Here is a 23574-nt window from a genome sequence, read left to right on the forward strand (position 1 = left end):
TGGAAAAGGAGGCGTACGCTTATGTAAGCTACCGCGGTAAAATTATGAGACAGATAATGCTCTCCTATACCAGAGAGAATATATCCGGCCAGATATTTGGGAAATGCCGCTCGTATTTTGAACTTAATTTCGAAAGGGAAATAACCTGATCCTCGGTAAACGGAGTTTTTGAATCCTTTTTAATTTTTTGAAAACGACGAATTGACGTCAAAGACTGCCAAATGATTTCGGTGTTGCGGCGCGGTGTGCGTCACGGTATGAGAAAAAGTATTTAATCCCCGAGCTATTTTCCGTCGCTCGATTGAACTTTGCCAACCGTTGTAAGAACGTAGAGAGAAATCGGAAGGTCGTGAAAACGTTTTCAGGTTTTTCATAATAACGAGTTACGTAGCTCGCCCGGGGTGTGACGTCAAGCTCAAAAATTTGATGGAGAAAAAAGGTAGTTGAATTGATATATAGGTGGGGCGAAACCCTTTCCCCTGGTGCTTCGCGTGACAGTAGGCACTCGTGGTCCCGTGCAGTTCAGTCAAGTGAGTAACCCCGAAACTCATTTTTTATAGATATCCCATTTTTGTTCCACGATGGCGATGTAATATTTACATGCTCGCTGAGTGTCGGATATAGGTGCGACGGTTGATCATTATTCGCACCAACAAACGGCCGAACTGTGTCGCTTCGAAAAATTCCGCACCGACTGTGACGATACAGTGCGAATCCTTTGCGATTCGAATTGCCGGGAGAAATGGTCGGGAATATAATTGAAAACTGAACCCACCTTCGATTTTCAATATTCGACTATGCTTACTCAACTTTGTGGCCTTCGCCTCTTCAGTGCTTGACCCTTGATGTTCTAATCTACATTGTTTGGTACGGTCTCGAATTGTTCATGGAATTTGCGGCGTCCGGAAAGAACAATAATGATAACAACAACGGAATAATCATCATCTGTTGCTATCGCTCGAAATGTGATAAGTTTATTCGATTCCGCTTCAATCAATTGGATATAATTCACACAGTAGCTTCGTCAACAGCACAGCATGCAGATGTAATTCCGCTCAAATAATTGTTCAGGTGATTGGCGTGTTTCAGCTGCTGCGTCAATGAAAAAAATAGACCTTTTTTTTTTTTTTTTTTTTGTTCGAAAATGAACGAACAAGTAAATTTCCAAACGAATCGTTGTAATCAAGTCGAGTTCCGAGCGATCGCTGCGGCTTCATCTCCGGCTCGAAGGGGCGGCTCATAATTGGCGATACGTAACTCATCATATCGTCATTTCAGCAATGAAATATAATCACCGAATACACAAGTGAGTTCTACGAGTTCCATTCGGATTTTGATAATTTTCCCGAGGATTTCTCGCTGGATTTACTGTCCAGGTGTACTCGATCGACCGTCTACATTACGATCCTGCAAGCGTCGTAATATTTTTTTTTGTTTTCTCGCTTTGTTTCGCAGGTTTATTTTCTCAGCAGACAAGGCACGTACGCTGTTCTGTCATACACGCGAAATTTTCGACGCCAAGAAAATGAATGACATCTCTCTCTCTCTCTCTCTCTCTCTCTCTCTCTCTCTCTCTCTCTCTCTCTCTCTCTCTCTCTCTCTCTCTCTCTCTCTCGAGTACGCGGTGTCGTCTAACGAAGTTCTGGATGAGAGTATAACTAGATTTACTGATATTCACCACTCCGAATTCGAGCAAGCGGCTTTCGGTTCAACATCGTTCAACGCTGTCAAGGAAGACGCTTCTGGCGTAACGAGTTCCTTTCGTTCGGATTTTATACGAATTCCCCTTTTCCCATTGATAAGTGATAACGTCATCTATGCCACCCCGTTACACCCCCGATTTTAGAGCTATTTCAAATCAATTAAAGCCCACCGTCTGCACCGACGAGCAATCTTAACGCGATTACCTGGCTCACTAGATGCTATCGCTCTCACATAAATCACCTGACAGCCTCAGCCCACATCTATATAGCCGCGAACCTTAGCAATCCTAGGATTGGGGGACTTCGGGGTACAAAGGGCGCGGGCGTCGCTCGTACCTACCCTTTATTGACGGGACGTCGACCGCAGATGCCACTGTCATATCGCCCTCTCCCCTCTTCCTTTTTCCCTGTCCCCCTTCACCCCTCCGCCCCCCAACCCGTTATTCCCTACTCATCTCGTTCGAACTACTTTTAAGGTAGTTCTGGCCTGAAATGAGGGTTTCACGATTTCATCGAAATCTTCAACAAAACTAATATGCGTCTCAAATGGTTTGTTTCACCGCGTAACATTTGTAATCAATCGATCCGTCGCCGCGTCGGTTATTGAGTAATTGCTGATAAAGGTCATCAAGTTTCAACGCGCATCTTATGCCCATTACCTTCGGGTGTCCTCTCGTGCCCGTTTATCCGTGAACATTGTTTCGTGAGACACGTCTTCCCCGCGAGTAGAGAACGCGTTATTCAGCTTGCATCCTGACTGTCGATACATGGACACGGTGACTTTGAAATCACGGTCTCCGCCACCGATCGCACCGGAGAGGTATTGTGGAAAGACGATAAGTTGGCGCGACGTGCCCATTGAGAATATATCCGGGCGTTGCACCAGCCCGGCGCGGCTTGGAAGTTGACGAGACATCGTTCACATCTGCTCAGCGCGTATTCCAGAAAATAACCGAGGTGGAATTCAATATGAAAAAATGAAATTCATGCACACTGTGTAGACGCACAGCGTACGTACGTAGTAGATTCGCTGTACTTTCTAAGGTTTGGCTCTGGGGGTTGACAAGCGGTGCAGCGAGTTGAAGGTAAACGGGATAAATCGACGGCGAGACTTTCGGGTGAAAGCAACGCGAAAGAAACAAATCACGGTGCCAGGCACAAATAATAACGACGCGATGGTTCAAGCGTCGGTGATTGAAGCGGAGAGACGAGGGTTTTCCTAGAGAAATCGAGAAAAGGGCAAACGTCGAGATACTTTTGACGGGGGTCCGGACTCTGACAGTAAATGGTCTGATAATACGTATCGTTCCGCATTGTGCCAATTCGAATAAGTGATTATTCCGAAAAATTTTTCCCGTCCATCGCTTCATACCACGTCGTGACGACCGTTATCTCATTATCGATTTACAAACGTATCGACAACCGATGCGCCGATACAATTCCAAGGAGATTCACTACCGAAATCGCCACGTCCGAAGGGCTCACTTTTTTTTTTTCCTTTACATCTCTCAGCGACTCCAAAATGTCGAGTCAGCGATTCCCGTTGCATTTGAGGTGAAAAAATATCGCAATAAAAGAAAGAAAAAAACATCATCGGAATAAAGCGTGCATGAAAAAAGGGAGGAGGTCAGCTTTCCAATTTTGAATTATCTGGACAAAACGCCTACGTCACGTACACACTGTATATGTCATACACTGACTGAAAAATTTTTTTGGAGGCTATTATGCGTGAACATCGGTAACAGAGTTATTGCAAAAACATGTCGATTTTTTTTTTTTACGCTACGCCAGCTCGAGCAATAAACAGTGGCGTGTCAGCGTACGTGCAATCAAAACTGATCGCCAGCTAGGTTTGGTGGAAAAAAACACCATCGCTGCCGTGAATTTTATATATTTTTTTTTTTCTTTATTCAGAAATTGATCCATGCTTTCCGCAATAATATAACGACGCGAACTGGGGCGATACGATATCATCGCCGGTGATCGGAGGATAGGTTTGATTTGATGTAAAAGTACAAAAAACAAAGAAAAAGCTTCCCATTTATCGAGATAATGATATCGATTCACTGTAGGGTGAATTGGTTTGATAAAAAGCTTTTTTCAATGGTTTTCTGAAAGGTTTTTCTTCATATTCATGGGCAATGGTAGGGGGGAGGGGGCATTAATTTAGCATGAAAGTCGACGTCACGTGAGCGGGACCCATCGACCCAAGAGACGATAAATTTCGCGACAGCCGCGAATCTGGTTTCGCGATCATTCTAATAAGTGCTCTCCGCGTATACCGACAGGTTTTCGTAGTTACGTATCGCGCGAATCGTAATTACAACGAGGGTTGTAATCGAGTGTTTAACGGTTAATCAGATTTCTATTAATGACGTATAATTTCGAAGCGATAAATATACACTCGGAACGCGGAAAGACGTGACGAATTTCAGCTACAACTCGATTCTGCCCTGGCTTTACGTCAAAAGAGAAATGCAAATCCGACATGAATATTCAATTAATGTAATCCGATGGTGACGCTCAGTTTGGCTGGTTTTGGTCGGCGCGTAGACGAGAAGGGGTGCAATACCGATTCGTAATTCGTGACCAAGGTTGTACCACCATGATGTTACCATTTTACCGTATAGGTCACCCCATTCAACGATATAAATGTTCGCTAGAGCTATGTCTCTTGGAGCGGAAATTATTATTCCACCCGCGATACGCGTAGATAAACCTATATAGAATAAACCGTCGGAAATATAATATTTTTGGAAAAACCATATCGTATTTAATATCCGTCGGTCGAAACATCGGACTAATCACCGCTGGTGAAATTTTATATCTGGTGAGTGCAATCTCGTTAAAATCTCGATGAGATTGGCTGGCTCTAGCTACCGGACTGCAGACTTTATACGTGGAACGAATTAATATATAGCGTCCATTAGCCTGCGGAGCCGAGAGCCAACGTTATGAGCGAAAATATTTCTGGCAAAGTTCCCGGCTAAGTATGTATAGTTCGAACAAAACATAGCTACTACTACACGGTGTACGCTTGTCAACGAAACTTGTCAGGCGGTGCTTATTTTCACACTCGAAGAATCAGGGGAGGGCGAAGCACGATGGATTTTAAGCTGCGGAGAGAAGGGGACGGGGAATTCGACTGTGAAGAGTCAGGCGTTCATGGAATTCAGGAAAAGAAAATTAAAAGTTTGTGTTCAAAAGACCAAAAGCAAAATGGACGAAACGTTATCGCGGACCAAAACTTTTATCCCAATTACGTGTGCCAGAGGTGCCGAACTTTTCGCTTCTCAGATTTAACTGTGAATCGGAACTGAAGATCCAACTTAGAAGGACTTGGATTTTGAAACAGCCGCAACGACTGCTTCGCGTTTTGCTTTGTCGGGGTACGTATGTCCGTGAAAATTATCTGGCTACAACGCGCGAGATAAGGCGCGGGAAGAAACCAAAGCCTGCGTGTACGGATGTGTTTTATCGGGATGATGTTCCACACACATCTGTAATAGCTGATTGAATCAGCATCGGTTTAACGGCAGCCTTCGGGAATAGCTGAATTCCCATAGGAACTCGATGCCAGCGCCGATACTCGCTCCCTCTTCTCTTTATTCTCCGTTTTCTCGGGATTTCTCAGCGTACACGCCATTTCCCCCGTAACGTATACTACACTATTTCAATTCTCAACCGCGTACGTGAAAAACACGACAAAGCTGCTCACAATGACGGGTTATGAGGAGACACTCGTGCTTTCGCACCCTCTTCGAACGATACATAACAAACACACACACACACACCCTCGTATACACCGCATATTACCTATTTACACGCGTTTCCATGCGCACATACATTATTTGCATCGACACGACATCTTGACGTATGTATGTATGTAGTTCCATGCAGAATGGAGGTAATTGTAATAAGGAATGATCGAACATGGTAATTCCGGAAGAGGGAATTGATATCGCTGTACTATATCTACAAGGGTTGTTCGTTCCACGCGATTCTTACGAGTTGTCAAACTCCGTCAATGTCTCGCGAACGTTGACAACGCCGATTGATGATTTGCCGTTTGAATCAGCAAGAGAAAATACAACGATCGTATACAACGTCGATGATGTTGATCTGGTGTGAGAGTGGTGATATGGAAGATTGCAAGGTTGAGATTAAAAGTTGAGTTGGACTGACGTGAGTTGAAGAGACGTTGGATGTGAGGTTGATGGAGAGAGGGTAAAAATGTGGGTACGAGATGAGCGGAGCAACAAAAGCGAAAGTGTCGAAAACAGAAACGGCGGTTTCTTTTCAGTCATCAAGTTGTTCCTCGGTAAACCACGTAGGTTGAATTCTCGCGACTAGTTGGTGGCCAGTAGTTACTGCGAAACGGCTGGAACCGTGAAGTATATTAGGTTATCGAGTTACTTGAACTAAAAATTATTTACCGCAGTCAATACCATGTGCACGGAAATGAATAATGTTGAAACATGGACTGTTCAAATGACAAATGGACTGCGTTCTCGTATTGTCTATTTCGCCCATTTTTAACCGAGGAGAAATATCAGTTTTTCCATTTTTCGTTATATATTTTTTTTTTCCTCATTGTGTCCAACAGCGAAACGTCATTCGCAGTGAAAATATGCTATGGAAAATGATTTTCACCGCGCGTTCCCTTTTCCTTTTTCTCATTCTACTTGGTTGCCATGCGGTGATTTGCCATACTGAATTCCCCTTTGATCAATCGTGATGAAATCTAGACTCGAAAATTCACGTCAATATATATCTGGTATAGATTGTGATCAAGAATCGGAAATCGAGATGTTAGAGGCAAGAATTCGTTCGACGATATTGTTCAAAGGCTCGGTGTCGGTGACCGTGATGTAAGAACGAACGCTCCGTGGAGGATTATCGTATTCGCCGCACGCCTCATAACGTCTAACGATCATTAGGTTTGACGAAGTAAAATTTCCATACGAGAGATTTCCCACTTCCGCGCTCAGCAAGGTCGCATGAAAGTCATGCTAACGCGCCCCAGACCTCGAGGTCGGTTTGTGCCGCTTTCGATCGCGATGTTTTCACAAATTTCAGTTTTATCACGTAAAAATTACCCAGCTTTGAGATGTGCTAACAAAATTTCCCGGGATCTGTATTTAGCAAATTACGAGCTTTGCAGCATCCAGAAAGTATGGCTGTGCGAATAGCACTGCAGCGTAGGTTTGAAAACGCTTCTCAAGCCAACATAAATAACGAATTCACCGGAAATTCTTTTGTCTGCTCCGACGCGCTTTACTACTTTCCACCACCCGCCACATTTCATGGCATTTGCAGGGAAGCCTAGCGTGTAGTGAGTACGGGATTCGCAGCAGTTGTGAACACTGAGTTTTGGAGAGGGTATAACCACCCGAAAAACGGAAAAAAAAAATTCAACCGAATAATACGTGCACAGGCCGAGTTACCACCGTCTACGCCTAAGTTACTCAAGAACGTCAGCGACTGACGAGCTTCGCAGCAACGGTACAAGGGTTAAGGTGAAAAAAAAAAAACGAAAGAAAAAAACGAAAGTAGCGTACGCGCAAAGTAAAAAGGAATGTCGAAATTTAAAGGACTAAACTCCATTACGCCGTCGTGTTTTAATTTTACGTGGTATGTTCAGAGGGAGGACTTTGGCCTGTGTATTATACATGCGTATACCCATGTAAACCGTGTACACGTATATAAGGCCGTACAAAACGTGTATAGAGGCGGAGTATAATCTTTACAAAGTTATACTTTTCAGCTTACAGAAATCTCTGCGTTTTAAAAATTCGTTACCATTAGTTGAAAAAAAAAAGTTTTAAGCCTACGCTCTAACGCGACGTTGGAGAATATTTTTCTTTTAAATCTTTCTTTTCTCGTGATGGAATTTGTGCCGAAAAGTTATATACTTAGATGAAGCGGTTAAGGGATTCGGGTGTATCTGAACATACGCATCGACACCACAAAAACAAATCAGAAATATAACAAGCTAGAGGAAACAAGTAGAAGAAAGATTGGATCTATCAATCATTTGATTTATTCATTCAAATTCAACGAGTTCGGTGTAATAAGTTCCGTTTCAAAACTGGATGATTTTGATGTTTTTTATTTCGAACACTTTGGCCTAACATGGGAGGAAATGTTCTGACGAAGAAGTTTGGTGCAAGTTCTTCTGGTCGGTGGACCTTGATGCCTACCCATGTGGTAACGGAACTAGCGTCAAGTCGCCTAATTGCTACGGGAAAACAATGCTGCCGACCCAGACATCAAATTTGTTTGGTTCAATAGTACAGTATCAGGTAACCCCGTAAACAACGATCCCAAACTAATGCCATTATCTCCCATGACCTCCATAGTTCTCGGTGTCAATAGCGGCCCGTCTGAGGTTTCCGAAGCGAGATTCTCGCGGTAGTCATAGGCGCAAAATCTCCAGGTGGTCAGATATTGGAGTCGGTATCGATCGGCAATCTCTACGAGATCAGCCACGCGGAACGGCAACCGTTCTACCCTCTGGTAGACGGCGCGACTCATATCATCGTACATTTCGGGTCTTGAATTATTCCGAAGGTCAGAGACCCACCGGCTAACCAACGGGGCATTTCTGACCGAAAGGTGGAGAACAGCCGCGGTACTGTAATCGAAAACTTTGGCGATTAGAACGAGTGTGGCATCCCGATAACTATGAGAGGGGTAAATTTGGTTCCGCAGCGATTTTGGAGGTAGCGGTCAAATATCAGCGCGTGATTGTGCATACACCGAGTGTCTCGATACGAACGACGGGGTCTGATTGTAAGTATTTCAAGAACGACTCGTCGAGTCGAAAAAAGAATTTCACACCAAAGTCGAAGGGCTGCTCGTAAAACTTTGAATCGTTTCAACCCCTGAACTTCTTGGAACAGAACTCTTTTTTTTTCCTTATTTTTGTGCTCGATTTATCTTTGAAGCGGAATTAATTTCAACATCAGGAAAAACTCAAATATTGTTTGAAGGAAAGATCTTCGGAAGTAGCCGTGCACAACGTAATCTTAATGTCATCCTTAGCCTAAAATATTCATCACAAAGATGCGACCGTTTTTTCATGATAGTGAACCCCCTCATTCGCAACGGAACACCCTGTGTAACGCATCTCTGGCGACTCATTGGCAAACCTCCAGTGCAGTTTTATCGAGCGAGCATAACAAAGGCAGGCTTTCACACCGGAGAATGGTGTTTCACGGGTTGGTGTAACATTCGTTGTTTAGGATATAATCAGCCCGAAAATCGGTATAATAAGGGAGAATTTGTGGACTTCATCGTACGAAGAACATGTCCAAATATACCCTAACAACTAGCGTGGGTTAAACTCTGATAGGGTAGAACCGTAGACGATGCGAAGATTTAGATTGAGCCTACTAGCTTTCGGAATTACTGGCCCAATTCGAGCGTACAGTCCATCCTGCTGTTTAACAGTAACTATATCCCTTCGTTCAGGATTTACGGGGTAAAGGAGCCCCGACCTAATACCCAACTCTATTTTATTTCGAATACAAAGCTAACGAAATCCCGATCGACGTGACACGACCACCATTTGGGGTTTCACGATTTATCATTGACTCCGAATGATCGATGATCGTAATAAGAATTTACTCAAAAAATGATCCATTTCGAAACATCGATGAAGGCAACGCCCGAAAATATGTATAATTTAAATGTTTCAAATTACTCACGAATATATCCTGCGGTCTTCGTGCGTTGATGTCAACCTCGCGATCTGGAAATGCAAATATAAAACATTTTTTTTTCATCACATTAACACTTTGCAAAGAAAAAATCTGATAGCATCGATTTGTGGGTATTAACGTAGGTCATGCGACTATGTCAAGGTACTGTTGAAAGAGCTACAGAAGCATGGACAGCAAAAATCGTTTTTCCTTTACTTGCAGATATACGATTTCATATCAGTGGCAAACAGAAATTGGAGGTCTTCATTCGCAGGCTCCTGATGTGAGCTCAATCGATTCTTGTACCGAATCCGAATCTGGAAGAAAAATTGGTCTGTCTAGAAAATTAACCGAGTTATCGCCATTTTATTGCATTTTTTAGCATAAATTTGAGGATATCTAGAAGGGAAAAAATCGTAGCCCAATTTAACCAACGGATTCGTGTTCCTGAGGTCAAAATACATGAGAAAAGTGCCCTACGATCAATTTTTTAGAATAAAAATTTTTGGCCAAAATTTGAGATTTTTCCAAGGGGTACCCCTTACGATTTTTTCAAATTTTGACCAAAAATTTTTATTTTCTGAAATTGATCGTATGGCACTTTTTTTTTATGTATTTTGACCTCAGGAACACGAATCCGCCGTCCAAATTGAGCTACGATTTTTTCCCTTCCAGATATCCTCAAATTTATGCCGAAAATCGCGGAAAAACGGGGATAACTCGGTCATTTTCGCAGATAGATCAATTTTTCTTTCGGATTCGGATTCCTGAGCTCAGATTACATCAAGATAGACCAGAAAATCAATTTTTCATTTTTGACCCCAAAAAGCTGAAAATCGGCGATAACTCGGTCAATTTTAGAGATAGATCAATTTTTCTTCCAGATTCGGATTCCCGAGATCAAACTACGTAAGAAAAGCATATTAAACCTAATTAAAAAAATTATCTACTTTTTGCTCAAAAATCGAATTTATTTTTCGGCTTTTCAAGGGTAATCTCACGTACAATCAGCTCTGGAATTCAAATCTGAAAGCCAAAATCATCCACCCATGCAATCGATCGAGTAATGATCAATTATTCGCTGTTGGGAGCAGAAAAATTAAGACATATCGATTGGTTTTAGTCGTAGACCCACTTTGATTCGTCGCAATTCATGCATGCGTCGAAATATTCGAATTGCTCGGTCTACGAGGGAGCCCGAGCTTTGCTGGAGTCAGCGTAGCCAGCAGCGTAGCGCTTTGTTGTGACTCGTCACCTTCGGGGTTGAGCAGAGGTGACGCCCCACAACAAACCGCGCGCCCGTGGCTACGCTGACTGCAGCACAACCGGGCTCCCTCGTAGACCGAGCGATTCGGATATTTTGACTCAGAGATATCTTCAAATTTATGCCAAAAAAAGTGAAAAAATAGCAATAACTCGGTCAATTTTAGAGATAGGTCAATTCTTCTTTCAGATTCAGATTGCTGAAATCAAAATACAAATTAATAGCATGGGAAACTCAATTTAAAAAAATGTTGATTTTCGACACTAAAATTGAAAAAATTCCAAGGGGTACCCCTTGTGATTTTTTTGATTTTTGGGCCAAAAATGAAGTATTTGTAAAATCGATGGCAGGACTTTTTTCTAACCTGATTTGACTGCAGAAACACAAATCCGTCGGTCAAATTAGGCTACGAACTCTCTCCATCGAGATATTCTAAATTTTTCACTTTTTGTATCGATAAATTAGCGATAACTCGATTAATTATATGGAAGCTTCCAAATTTCTTTCTCGACCTTTGAGTGGTCATCACGGCCGGTGTGTTTTTTTCTCAAACTTCGAAAATGAGTCAGTCATCAGACGCAAAACACTCTAAGCTTCTGAACCTTTTTGGAACTTCTGCTCCATCATTCTATTCTTCGTAGTTATAAAACTCTAAACTGAAGGCTCTGAACTTCACGCGCCGACAGTAGTGAGGTAATATCCATTTTTTCTCTACGGAGGTAATATTAAGTTGATTACTTTCCTGGGAGGTAATGAAGTCCACGCTAGAAATGAGCAATTTCCCATTCACTTTGCATGCGAGAAGAAGGGCCGATTTCATGCACGTGTTGAAAAAAATGACATTATCGTGGCTGAACGAATCATTCGACTATGAACGTTGTTCAGATCGTTACTGTAAATAATTTGGTAGTCGACGAGAGAAAAAAGCCAATGCCCGATCACCCTCAATGTCCCGATCAATTCCATAATGTCTTTGATATTCGGAATATGAACAAAGAATAATGTCAAAGAATCAATTACCTCTCATCCCAATAATCTTCAAGGTTTCATTCAACATAATTCGAGCCTTGATATTGTTTGATTAGATTCGCGGAGTTTGTCGCAAAGTACATCGCGTGATCACAGGAGTCTTTGAGTACCGTGAATCACACAGTATTTAATAGAAAGTGTATCATTTTCTATAAAATAATCATGACATCTGTTCAACAAAAATCATATGACCATTTGCAATACCTGACATTTGGCCAGGAGCCGGCTATGAGTTCCCTAGATAGAAGAGACCCTGGTAGGTACTTGCTCTTCATCGTATCTCGAGCTATTTTTAGTCTCGTCATTTTTTTCGCATTGGTTTTTTTTTTTTCATTTTCTATTGTGACCGGTCAATGAAAGCCATGGCACTCGGTAATTAACGGTCTATTTTTTTCGTCTTCCGATTTCATCCCGTCTCTTCTTTTGAATTCCGCTGTTCACTACATGCGTATTGAAATTTAATGCAAATTACATCACGATAGGTACTTCGTTATTTCCAGTCGTGAGCGTGTCATGACCCAGTGTAGAATAAGCTATACTATACGAGAGTCGCGTAGATAATAATATACAGTACAACAACACTCACGTGTCGTGCAAGAAATTTTATTATTTTGTACAACCTACATTTCACTTGAAACGAAATTTATTTCAGAAACAATTCATTCTCACTGAGATACATTTCATCCTCGAATTACAAGAATTACGGTCACAGACGAGATTCATAATTTACTTTACATCGGACACAGAGGATTTGGAGAATAGAAAATATTGCAATACCAGGACGTTGCAGAAATTCCTCGGTAATATCAATTCACATCACTTTCGAAAGGAGAATGACTCTTCTGGAGATAATAACTCTTTTCCGTTGGTGTTGAAGTCAAGGACAGCGGCATCGAACGGGACTTGATGAGCCTTTTTTTGTTATTAGTCCAAGATTTTCTCGCAACGTTCACCGCTGGTTCAGTATTGAGTTTTTTTCTCCCGGAGAATGTCGAGTCCGAAAGCAATTTCCTGCGTCCTTTACCGGACGGCACCGGTGTGGGAATTTTTGCAAATCGTGCAGCGATTCTATTCGCCCTGTCCAGTTCATTTTCATGCGGAAGAAAGTACTGTCCCCGAAATCTTCGGATGACCCCATATTCAATACCTTTTTTTAGAGCAGCCTGCACCTGAAAAATTGCATTGCATTGCATCGGGTGCCCGCTTATAACATTCGTCTGTTCGCCCTGCACACCATTTCGAAGTTTCTCGATGTGATGTAGTTGATTTGTTGGTTGGAATTTCCGATACCATCAACCCTTAGTGTTACTACTACCAGTTTACCAAAAAGATGATTTGACAAAATGCAATCAGAACGAAGGTGGACAGGTTATGAAAATGAATAGTAATTACAATTCTCGTGACTGAAAATTCGACCACTTCGCCGCCTAATGAAAATTGATATGGACAGAGATACCGGAATAGTACCTTGCAAAAATCAAGAACAGACGAAAGAGTCAAATTGTGAACCTTACTTGAGGTTTGATTCGATTTTGTGGCAAATCCGAAGCCAGAGTGATGTAGTCAATGATTTTATCTGAGGTTGAACCCTTCGTTTCGCGGATATTTTGTATCGCAGCGATCACAAGTGCTGCAATTTTGATCGGTTTTGTCCTGACTGGTTTCCTCGTTTTCGACTTTCGCTTAGCCATTACGTTTCTGTTTTTTATAGTCGACTATTGGGGGACGGATCGATCTTCCGTATGGCACGTTAACTTTTAGACGTTGCTATTCGACTTGACACGGAAATTTATCTGCAGCCCTCATGGAGTCACCTGTTTACAAATGGCAATAGACTTTTGTTTTTGTTGTCAAGATCTCTGCTTTTCTAACTGAAATCCCAACAGTTCCTGTTACCAAGCGGACCTCAGAGGCATTGCACAGATTTCTTTATTTCTTCATGGGTTATTCATGACTCGTCATTCATTCATTCCTCTGTACGAACACGTGGAAATTTTTGCACGCGGTATAAATTCGTTGGGACAAACAAAAAGGAGAAAAATTAGTGATTCGTCGCCCGAAATTTATCCGCCTGCCTACCAAACGAGCCGATCCTTTTAACACTACCCTGTTGATATCACAACGAGGTACACGAATGACATAGTACGTATCTCCATTAAACGGGAGTCTTCTCGGCTTACAAAATGGAACAAGAAATACCAGCGTGTCCTCCGATAAAGGCAGCTTATCGAGCGTGAAGCGTGTCCCGTGTTCCGCCACCTCCATGAGATGAACTATTTTTTATTTCTATAGTTTTAGCTCAAGAGTTTCAAAATAATTATCATTGTTTCATAGACAGTATTATCACCGCGGACTCGAAGCAATTTGATAACGGATGTACGTACACGGAAACCTTCTCGATTGCAATAACGAGTTGAATTCGAGTTTGCCTTTCGAGCGGAGCGAAGAGAAACGGCCTCGGTTTAAGCTACCGCTCAATTCGAACGATTTCACGTATACCGTGTTACGCGCAGTCAAAGTTTCTCCCCGTAAGTAGCGACGAGTTTTACTCCGGATTACGTTGAGGGATTCCTGATTCGTGAGATCGGGACGAGCCCACATGTACGGTACGTACGTTCGTACCTACATCCAGCTATGGCGGATTCCACATTCAGCAGCAACTCTCCCGCGAGCCCTTGAGCCCGGAAACCCGGAGATTCTATGAATTATCAACGATCGGAGCCATCCAGAGTACACGAAGGAATACCGGGATACCGAGCACGTATATGCCGAAGGATGAGGACTGGGAAGGCGTAACCCACAAAAAACCTACAGAAGCCACAAAAATTCGAGATGAGAACCGTGTTGCCAAGGTAACATATTCTAGTGGCTTCTAACTACCTTATATTTCCATATCCGACAAAGCCGTCGTGTAATTCGATAAATCTCTCACCCTTTGATCTGTACCGCCGTTTCGCAATGTCTACGAATTTCGTATCCCTTGAAATAGAAACAAAATTTACCACGTTCATAGAATTCTAGAATTCAGAATAATGCATTCGTAAAATCATTTTCAAGTTTTCTGACTTCGTTACCTCACTTTTAATTACATCTGAATCTGGCAGATCGGAAGTTGCACATTTTCTAAAGTTCCATAAAGTTATTCATCGGGAGGGAGTGATCCAAAAAACTATGACAATCTAAGCCCGAATGTGAAAGATGACGATTTCGGACTAGATTATTAAAATGACGTATAATTGATTGCGAATTACTATTGAAATTTCTCGAAACAGCAAAACGCCTATCGGTTTGATCGGATTCATCCGTTACAGTAACCAGCCTGTTTCCAATATTTATACAATAAACGGCGAAGCAGTTGTATCGGAAAGAGGAATTCCTCCAGGATACACCTCGGCCACTCCATTATTCCGATTCTACGGTCCACTCGAGCGAGGTAAACATCCAGTTTGCATGCCCGCAAGTTCATTGATCCTATGTGTGTAGTCGCGCTTAAAACGGACGAAATTATTCCTAAACTTTCGCGTTTAGAATTTCATCCTGAAGGTGATATACCTATAAACACGTAGATTATATTAGTTATCGCGAAACCACGTGTAGCATATAACGCGCCGCTCTAATCTCAAGTGCAAACTCCTTAATTTACCCGCTAGAGTAATATGCAAACATCCAGCAGTTCACGCACGGCTCACGGTTATCAAGATGCTGAAGGCATTTCTCGCTGTAATTTCATACGCGATGCAGAGTCGGTGTACATTTTTACCGCGCTACTCGGTAGCCAGTCGTATAATCAGTTGGAACGGAATTGCAAATTTTTCTAAGCTCCCCCGGCCTCTCGTACAGCTTATTGAGAACGACTCCGCGGGGCACATGCAGTGCCCGCTTCTCACTTAACACATTTACAGAGGTTTACCTTAATTTTTTCGAGCGTTTGAACCGGGGAAAAACGATCGCGTGAATGATTGGATTACATCTCCGAAGTTTGCAGCGTGTAAACTGGCTTATTGTACCGGCGAGGACAATGAATTCGCGCGGAAGTGTGAATTCAACTTCCTACGGTCCGGTGGGAGTATTTGGAATAACCGTGTGTTGTAACAATATGGTTTTTGCGACACCGTATCTCCCTTTTAAAACTTTCAACTTTCATCGTTCGGGGGTCGCGTTAACATGACCTAACACATCGAGAGCTTAAACTTGACGGAATTGTTTTCAATATAATCGAAAGGGTTCAAGGAGATGCACCGATCGTAATTGCTGACGACTGCCCTGATACACACTGCGTGAACAATGAAATCGAAAATTTCGTTGCGAGAAAAAAACGAAAAAATAAGAAACAAAATTATAGGGATTCAAGTATTCTTTAAATTTTACACCGACAACAAGTATGGCGCAGATGTACGCGTACATCAAGAGAAATGAGAGAGCAGCAAAAAACAAGCAGTAGTTCAGTTGTTCTTGGTTTTCTCGTTGAATATCTCGACGACGATCGACGGGTACGTAAAAAAGTTATGGGATATCCGATATACGTAGAACGCAAGAGAAAAAAACGAAAATCATAAGGCTGCAAGATATCTATGCTGCAAGTCTCGTATCTCGACGGTGAAACGAGTTATCGCGGAAAGCCCGGGTTAAGCCCTTTTTCAAAATGGGGACACACCCGTGTGAGAAATCGAGGTCCGGAAAACTTAGAGTTAAGCTTTTCTAAGCCCCTCCCCCCCCCCCCCCCCTGGACCGTGTAAAAAAATCAGGATGTCCGCTGCACATGCATTTCAAATCCATTTCCATCTTGAGCGGACTGAAAATAGTTTTTTCGCTCTGTTTGCTTCAGGTTTTCCTGGAATAAAAATTTTTCATTTTGTATTTTTCACGGCCCACCATATCCACGTATCTTTGTATCGGGAGAACGTACAATGTAGCCCGGTAACAGCTTAACACGGTGTGATAAATTTTTGCTGGCAAATAAGAAACAATCTTGGCGGAATAATCTTGGGAGGAGAATAGTTTATTCTCAAAAAAATCCAATCTGTTCGACCGAGTGTTCGACTATATACCGTACGGATATTTAACCTGTGAAAATTGGTGTTGAAGTCCGTGGAGAAACTTCCTCGTACAAGCACGTGGGGAATATTGTGCAATAAAGAGTGTAATACATATTTTATTATATAAATCTGTGTATCCGCTGCGAATATCTTCCTCACGTCCTGGTGCGTGCTAATAATAATTTGTTGGAAAGTTTTACAAGCGCAACGCGCCGAGGCAAAGCTTTTATGCAAAATGATTTTTCTCTCTTACCATCTTTTTACTCCTCTCTTAACTCTTTCTTGAAGAAAGATTGCCGTATTCCCGGAGAATAAACCGGGATTATATATAATATACATTGCATATATTCATGAAATCTAATTTCGTTGCTCATGTGTATTCACTGACTATACAATGGACCGACGACCTATGAATTAACCGCATCAAGGTCGGCAACGAATGCCCGCTCGGGAAACTGAAAAAGTGTAGCGTGATTTTTGACTTTGTATTATTTTTCAACAGCTTCGCAGATAACCGTGCGAATCGATCGAATAGCGTTCGTACCCACTAGGCTTTTGCGTGGATTTTATCGTGATGGATTTTTTTCCTCAACAGTCGCGAAGAAATCTACATTTTCAGCGGAGGTGCTTTCAGATCAGACCTCTTTCAGCGATTTGGAGAGAGAAAATTTGTTTTTCCAACTTTTACCGAGTTCGGTGTTTGTGGAAGTGACAGAGGTGAACGAGTAAAAAGGCGGCGTATAGGCACGATGGATTTTGACCACCTCAACCTCTGAAATAGCTAATTTGAAACCCGTGAATGCTTTCGTTATACATAAATTGCCACCCGTCCCACGTAAGACACGCTCGAGTGCTTCTGCGAACAGGCAATTTAGTAGGTTTCTTTGCGGAATCCTTCATATTCGAATGGGCCATTCCGTTACATTCAACCACCTCTTGGAAGAAATTGCCCGACTCTCGGATCAGAGCTTTCGGTACTTTGTTCGGCCGCCAAGCTTCCTGGATTTTCATTGAAAAAATCTCACGGTCTTTCGCCGTTCCTCCTCGGTGCACTTTAGATCACGCCCGGCACTGAGCGGTTCTTTTACCCTCTGCATACATCCACCGACGGGTTAGTCAAGTGTGCGTTGAAGCTATTGCCTATTTCTCTCCTGGAATTTCAACCGAATTCTCATCGTACAATTTTAGAGAATTTTCGCCGGCTCTCATCTATATGGGTCGATGTACGTGCATCTCGCGGAAAACCATCCAACTTTTATCAAGAATTCGACAAAGGAATCGATTCTGACTAATCGTGAGGATTTCGCGAAATTATTTCAATAGATTTATCCATCTCTCCGAGTACTTCGACCCAATAGGAATCGACGAGTGCCGACACTTTCCGATTCGATTTTCGTGCGATACGTGAAAAAAAAAACAATATTTTCATCTGATTGTACTTTTTCGATGAAAAATTGTTCTCAATTTCCATGATATACGTCGTCGATGGATTCGATTATCAAATTTCTTTTCTCAAAGAACAAAAGTATTCGATGTCCTCATTGCTCGTGAGCTTCTAAACAAGCGAACTCCACTTAGGCCCGAGACCTACTCGACGATTCTGATACGAGTACCTATTTGATTTTATTTCGAGTCAATATATCTTTTGATTTATCGAACATTAAAATATCTGTGGGGCTCGGGCAGCACATTACACTATATTGGAATTCGGACGGTTGAAATCAAATCTTGAACGGCCTACCCATACGATATTATCGACGCTTTATAAAGTCTGAAGGTGGGTGTATCACGGAGACCCCGGAAGGTATCGTAAACCCGGCGAAGAGACCCGAGCTTATCTTCAGCTCGAATTGATAACGTCAAATTCGATCCCATAATGTATGTGCAAACGGAGACAAGCTGAGCTTAACCATCCCTAGGTCGATGCCGTGAAAAGGCTAGCCTAAGCCCATTAATGGCGCCAACCATAGCAGAATCTCTATCACCGAGAGAAAGCGTGGCTTGCATCTCCCCCGGTAGAATTTACCGACGCTTCAGCTGACTACAGGGAATATTGTATTACCATTATACTAATACGACCGAAATCAGAATCGAAAATTCTCCCCCACAAAAGTCACAGGTTTGCTATAATGGAAACGCAATTTGAAAATAAAAAAACCTCGCCAACCCAAATAGGTTTATCGACATTACTGCTATACGAAAAAGTTGAAAGATCTCCAACGAACAATTCAGTTGAAAAAAAAAAATCGGAAATGGTCGTACTGGGGGAAAAAAGTTTCATTAATTTGAGTGATTCTTTCCGTCATACTGTGGGCGAACAAAGTTTTCACATCCAAACCAAGCATTATTCCACGCAACTATGATTGGCAGTTTTCAGTACCCACGATACAAATAACATTCTAAAAAAAAAGGGAGAAAACGAACGAAAACCATCCCTTTCATTCCAGTGAAACTTATGCATGTAGACGGGTACATAGGTCACATGTATACATGATTGATGCAGCGTGTACCGACCTGAATTAACCCCTATTGAGAGAAACAGCTCGGATGGAGGATAGCGAAGGATTAAACAGGATGTAATAACGGACAAGAGCGTTTCACTTGCAGTTATAATCTCGTACATCACCTAGGTTTACGCTGGGCAGTGCAACCGTTCGCTATAAGCCCATTACTTATGCGTAGCGAACGAGCTGAGTTATCCCCGGCACGTGTATTTTGCGTACGTATTTCGCCCACCGCATACATATCTCTGAAAATCCGCGTCGTATACGATTTGGGTACGGATACCACAGAACATTCGGTGATCAGGTTAGCCGTTACGGCCAATAAGATTCTGACGGGAACGTATGCCTTACTGCAGGTACAGGTGGAAACTGTATAATCCTCGATGATGCATTGGAATGCCAACGACAACCGCCCATTCCCATGTTTCCCGCATCCGAGCTATTCCGCTTTGCATTCTACGCAAAATAGTTGGTACGCGTGCTGTGCCGAGGAAGATAACGACTTGAAATCCGTTATCCAACAACTAACCGGCTTGTCAAAATAAACGCATTCCTCGTAAAAATATAACTCGACCACTGTTAGCTTTTCATTTTCATTTTAAAAACCCCACAGCTGCATCGTACGGCTCCACTGCGTTGAACGTGGAAAAATATTCTTGTTACGGAAGGTAAATTACATCAACTCTCCACAATGTGTATTACACCAGGCTGACAGTTCCCTAGTAATATCCGTGCAGAAAATAAACTACGTACACGTGAATTTGGCAAATCGAATCAATTCATGCGCTCTAATTTATTGTCGACAAATAGAAAGACACTCAACCGCAACGAACTGGTGCAGGTGATTATCATTCGCAAGGACTCGAACGTCCAAACGTCGGGGCTGATGAAATTACTTAACGAGCTACGAATTAAAGCTCACAAATAGCCGGAACATTTGTTACACTTGAGGTGCCGAAAAACGGCACAAGGGGATGCGAGGAGATAACCAGTTTGGAACGTGTTGACAGGATGTGCATTTTGCGGTCGTGGCAACGACGAAATACGTTGGCAAGGGTAAGTCAGGTTGCCGTACTCTTATTCTGTTATCATCGTGAATGAATAACTGTTTCTCCGATTCCTAACTCTTCCACGAACTTCGGGTCAAACGGTAAAGCGAGGGACTGTACCTTCATTACGGATCTAATGAAACATATCAATGAAATCGTAGCTCAACCAAACGGGAAGTTGGCAGAGGTGAAATTGTGAAATGAAACATGATTCCATTTTGTGAAACACGTAACGGAATTTTATTGGAGGTAGAAGCCCATACATATATATTTAAAGATCATCATGTGAGGAGAAGTAGAGGGTATTGGACCACCGGGTAGAATGGAGTACTTCACAAAGGTATGGAAAAGTATAGGTGATGTGCTCCCTGCGCAGTCGTCATAGCAATCACAGAAGAGGCACAAAAGGGCGTGAACTTCATTTGAATGATGAACGGCAAAACTCAGCGAAGAATATTTTCTGGGCAAAATATCCTGATATTCTACGGAGAGCGAGGTGATTTTCTGGCGTTGCGGCGACGACCGAGGCTGCATGAAATGAACCAGATTCTAGAGTTTAGCCACACTTACTTTATGAGATTGCAGTACTCAGGAAAACTCCTTCACCCGAGTTGTCGAGATTCTCCGATTCGTTTAGACCTAATGGCTCTCGTCAGCGAAGATAAAATCCGAAAGATACTCGAATGTTACGCCCCGATGCACAACGAAGAATCAGACCTCATCCTCTTACCACTCCTTTACTCTTTCTTCCAACATTCATCCTGTGCCATTAACTCCTTCGAAATATCTAGTCAAGATACGACCGGTGAATCAATGAATATTCATACGTACCTCGAAGCATTTGCTCTGGTCGTTTCTCAATTGTTCCGACTAGTTTCGCGTTCCATACATAAATTAAACACCTGAGCTATCGAAAGATTTTCGAAATCATTCTCTGAAAGCAGCGAATTAACAGGAATGATCAAATAACAAAACGATACCTGATGATATAACTCAAAGGACGTGGCTGATGAAAAGTCAGAAAACAAATTCGATCGTGAAGATGCCCAGTAGCGACGAGCAGCTTAGAAAAGGGTAAATTATTCACCAAATCTGGCGTCTGATGCTAGTTCAAAGAAATGTAATTCTTAACAAGAAGAAAAGCGGAATTTAAGCCATCGATGCGTTCAACTAACGAGTCCACACATACAAGTGTTTCGATTCACTCAAATTCTCACAGCATTTCATATCTCCCAAGTCGCGAAGATACCTCATTGCGATTCGATATAGCGAGGTATAAATGCACCTCGCATTTTCTCTGATAAAACGAGGGATTGAAACTATTTTCGTTTGGTTTAGCGTCTTCTCGCGTCCCCTGCAGGGTGGCTATGCCGGTAGTCGGTTACTTTCGCATTCCCGCAACGGATTCGCTGTTTCTGAGTTCGAAGAAACTGTCGGGCAGGCTGCCAGCCCAAACCGGGGGCGTGAAAACCTCGTTCCATCGTACACTCTCTGCCGCTTTCTGTCCCCCTGTTTGGACCCCTCCATCCCGTAACCGACCATTCGACTTGAACGTGAGCCAGGATAGCGGAGAGAAGCGCCGCTAAACGCGACTACCTTATCTTCAGCCTCAATCTCTCAACATAGAGAATAAACACGGACCAGAGTCTTCCATTAATGCTGAATAGGTGGCCAGAACGCATTTGCATGTGTAAACTATAACACCATCTGACCAAATACCACGGCTGTCTCAACCGGTTTTAGAGACACGTTACGCGATGTCTATGCAATATGCATGTCATCTATATATGAATATCATGTATACGTTCGCACATCATACATCAGCGTTTATATGGTACAGAGGTGTCCACCAGGACTCGACCGGCCCGCGTTATCGTACCCTCGATGAATTCTTTTTGACCGATATTCTCTTCCAACGTGATACCTCCAAAAAAAACCTACCCGTGCTCCTTGGTTCGCCGTCTCTTCCCAGCTGAATTCTAAATTCTGCTGAAAAAAAATTTTCGTTCTTTCGAGTAGAGGATTTCTGAAGTTGCGAGACTCCAGGTGTCCAAGTTCCAAAACAATGGGTTTGTGAAGTGAAAAGAATGGCAAGTTTTTTCGATAGTATCGCGATAAAAAAGATTGCAATCCCATCCAAATCATCGAGGTTCGTGAGCTAGTCGAGTTGAGGTCGATATCCCCGTATATAATACAAGGAGTCAAGGCTATAGCCCGGTCCATTCCGATAGAAACTATATCGGCCAAGATCAACATATCCATTCTCCTACACCCCGTATTATCGTAAAATTCAAATTCGACACTGTTATCTTTGCAAGCGCAGCTAAGTCACCTGTATCCTGATTCGGGGAAATAGATTCCATGTGAAATTCTGCTTTTAAATTAGAACGTAAATACGCACTGATGTTGATTTTCTTCCAAATGAATGACATGTATAATCGAGGCTTTCGCAAGTTTCTATATTATAGAGAATGGTACGGCAATTTGTCACCGGTGATATTCACAAAATCCCTGAATTCGGATTGTTCTACTCCACCCGGCATATGCGATTCTTCAGACGAGACCGAATATGACCACGAAATACTTTCCCATAGGACTACAATGTATTCGTTTCTGGGTTTGGACGATTTTCAAATTATCTTTTTCACACAAAATTAAGTGGACCAAATAAGAGACGAAAATGAAAGAGGAAGATGGAAAAAATAACAGAAATCCAAGTGCTGCTTATCCGGTAAGTTTTCATCCGAAAGAAAAAGTAAACGGAAAGATTGGATACCTGGACACATGCGAACCATCTGGAAGCAATATGCTTTCATGATGATGAGAGAACGGTGTGCGTGTTGCTATACAGGCACCAGCCATGGGATGAAATGGAGGAACAGAAAGTGAGAAACTGCTAAATAAATCTTGGCAAAGTTATATTGAATTTAAGTTATGGTCCAGTAAACAATCACTGCCAAACATATCAAGGACTATTCGCAAGACCGAAAGAGCCTGACTCACACTTTTTGTGCGGCCCTGTCGTGTTGCCAATGTAGGTCAATTCCACAACAATAAACGAAACTGGAAAATTGATAGAAATTGAGTCTCGAGGAACCGCGCTTTTCCGTTACGTATCGGAGCTGCCAGTAATTTAGCAAATTTCAAGCCTTCTTTAGCGCCGCCGGACTCGACGGGATCCGAAAACATCGAAATTACTTGAGTTCGAGTCAGCTAAAGGTCAAAGTTTAATTTCCTCCATTATTTTTTCTTCATGGAATTCCCTTCTGGCAGTACGAAAGGA

At 42.4% G+C, this 23574-nt stretch overlaps 1 protein-coding gene across 1 annotated transcript in view; it reads right to left on the bottom strand.

Annotated features, from left to right (window-relative positions):
• The window catches only part of LOC105685112 (TWiK family of potassium channels protein 18-like), a 186595-nt gene that overhangs the window by 136098 nt on the left and 26923 nt on the right, over nt 1–23574 (bottom strand). Inside the window, exon 2 of the mRNA XM_012398961.3 lies at nt 9416–9459. The gene's annotated coding sequence lies outside the window, so the exon portion shown is untranslated. The remainder of the gene's footprint in view (nt 1–9415; nt 9460–23574) is intronic.

This window comes from Athalia rosae, chromosome 2 (assembly GCF_917208135.1).
Source record: "Athalia rosae chromosome 2, iyAthRosa1.1, whole genome shotgun sequence".
NCBI classification, from domain to species: Eukaryota; Metazoa; Arthropoda; class Insecta; order Hymenoptera; family Athaliidae; genus Athalia; species Athalia rosae.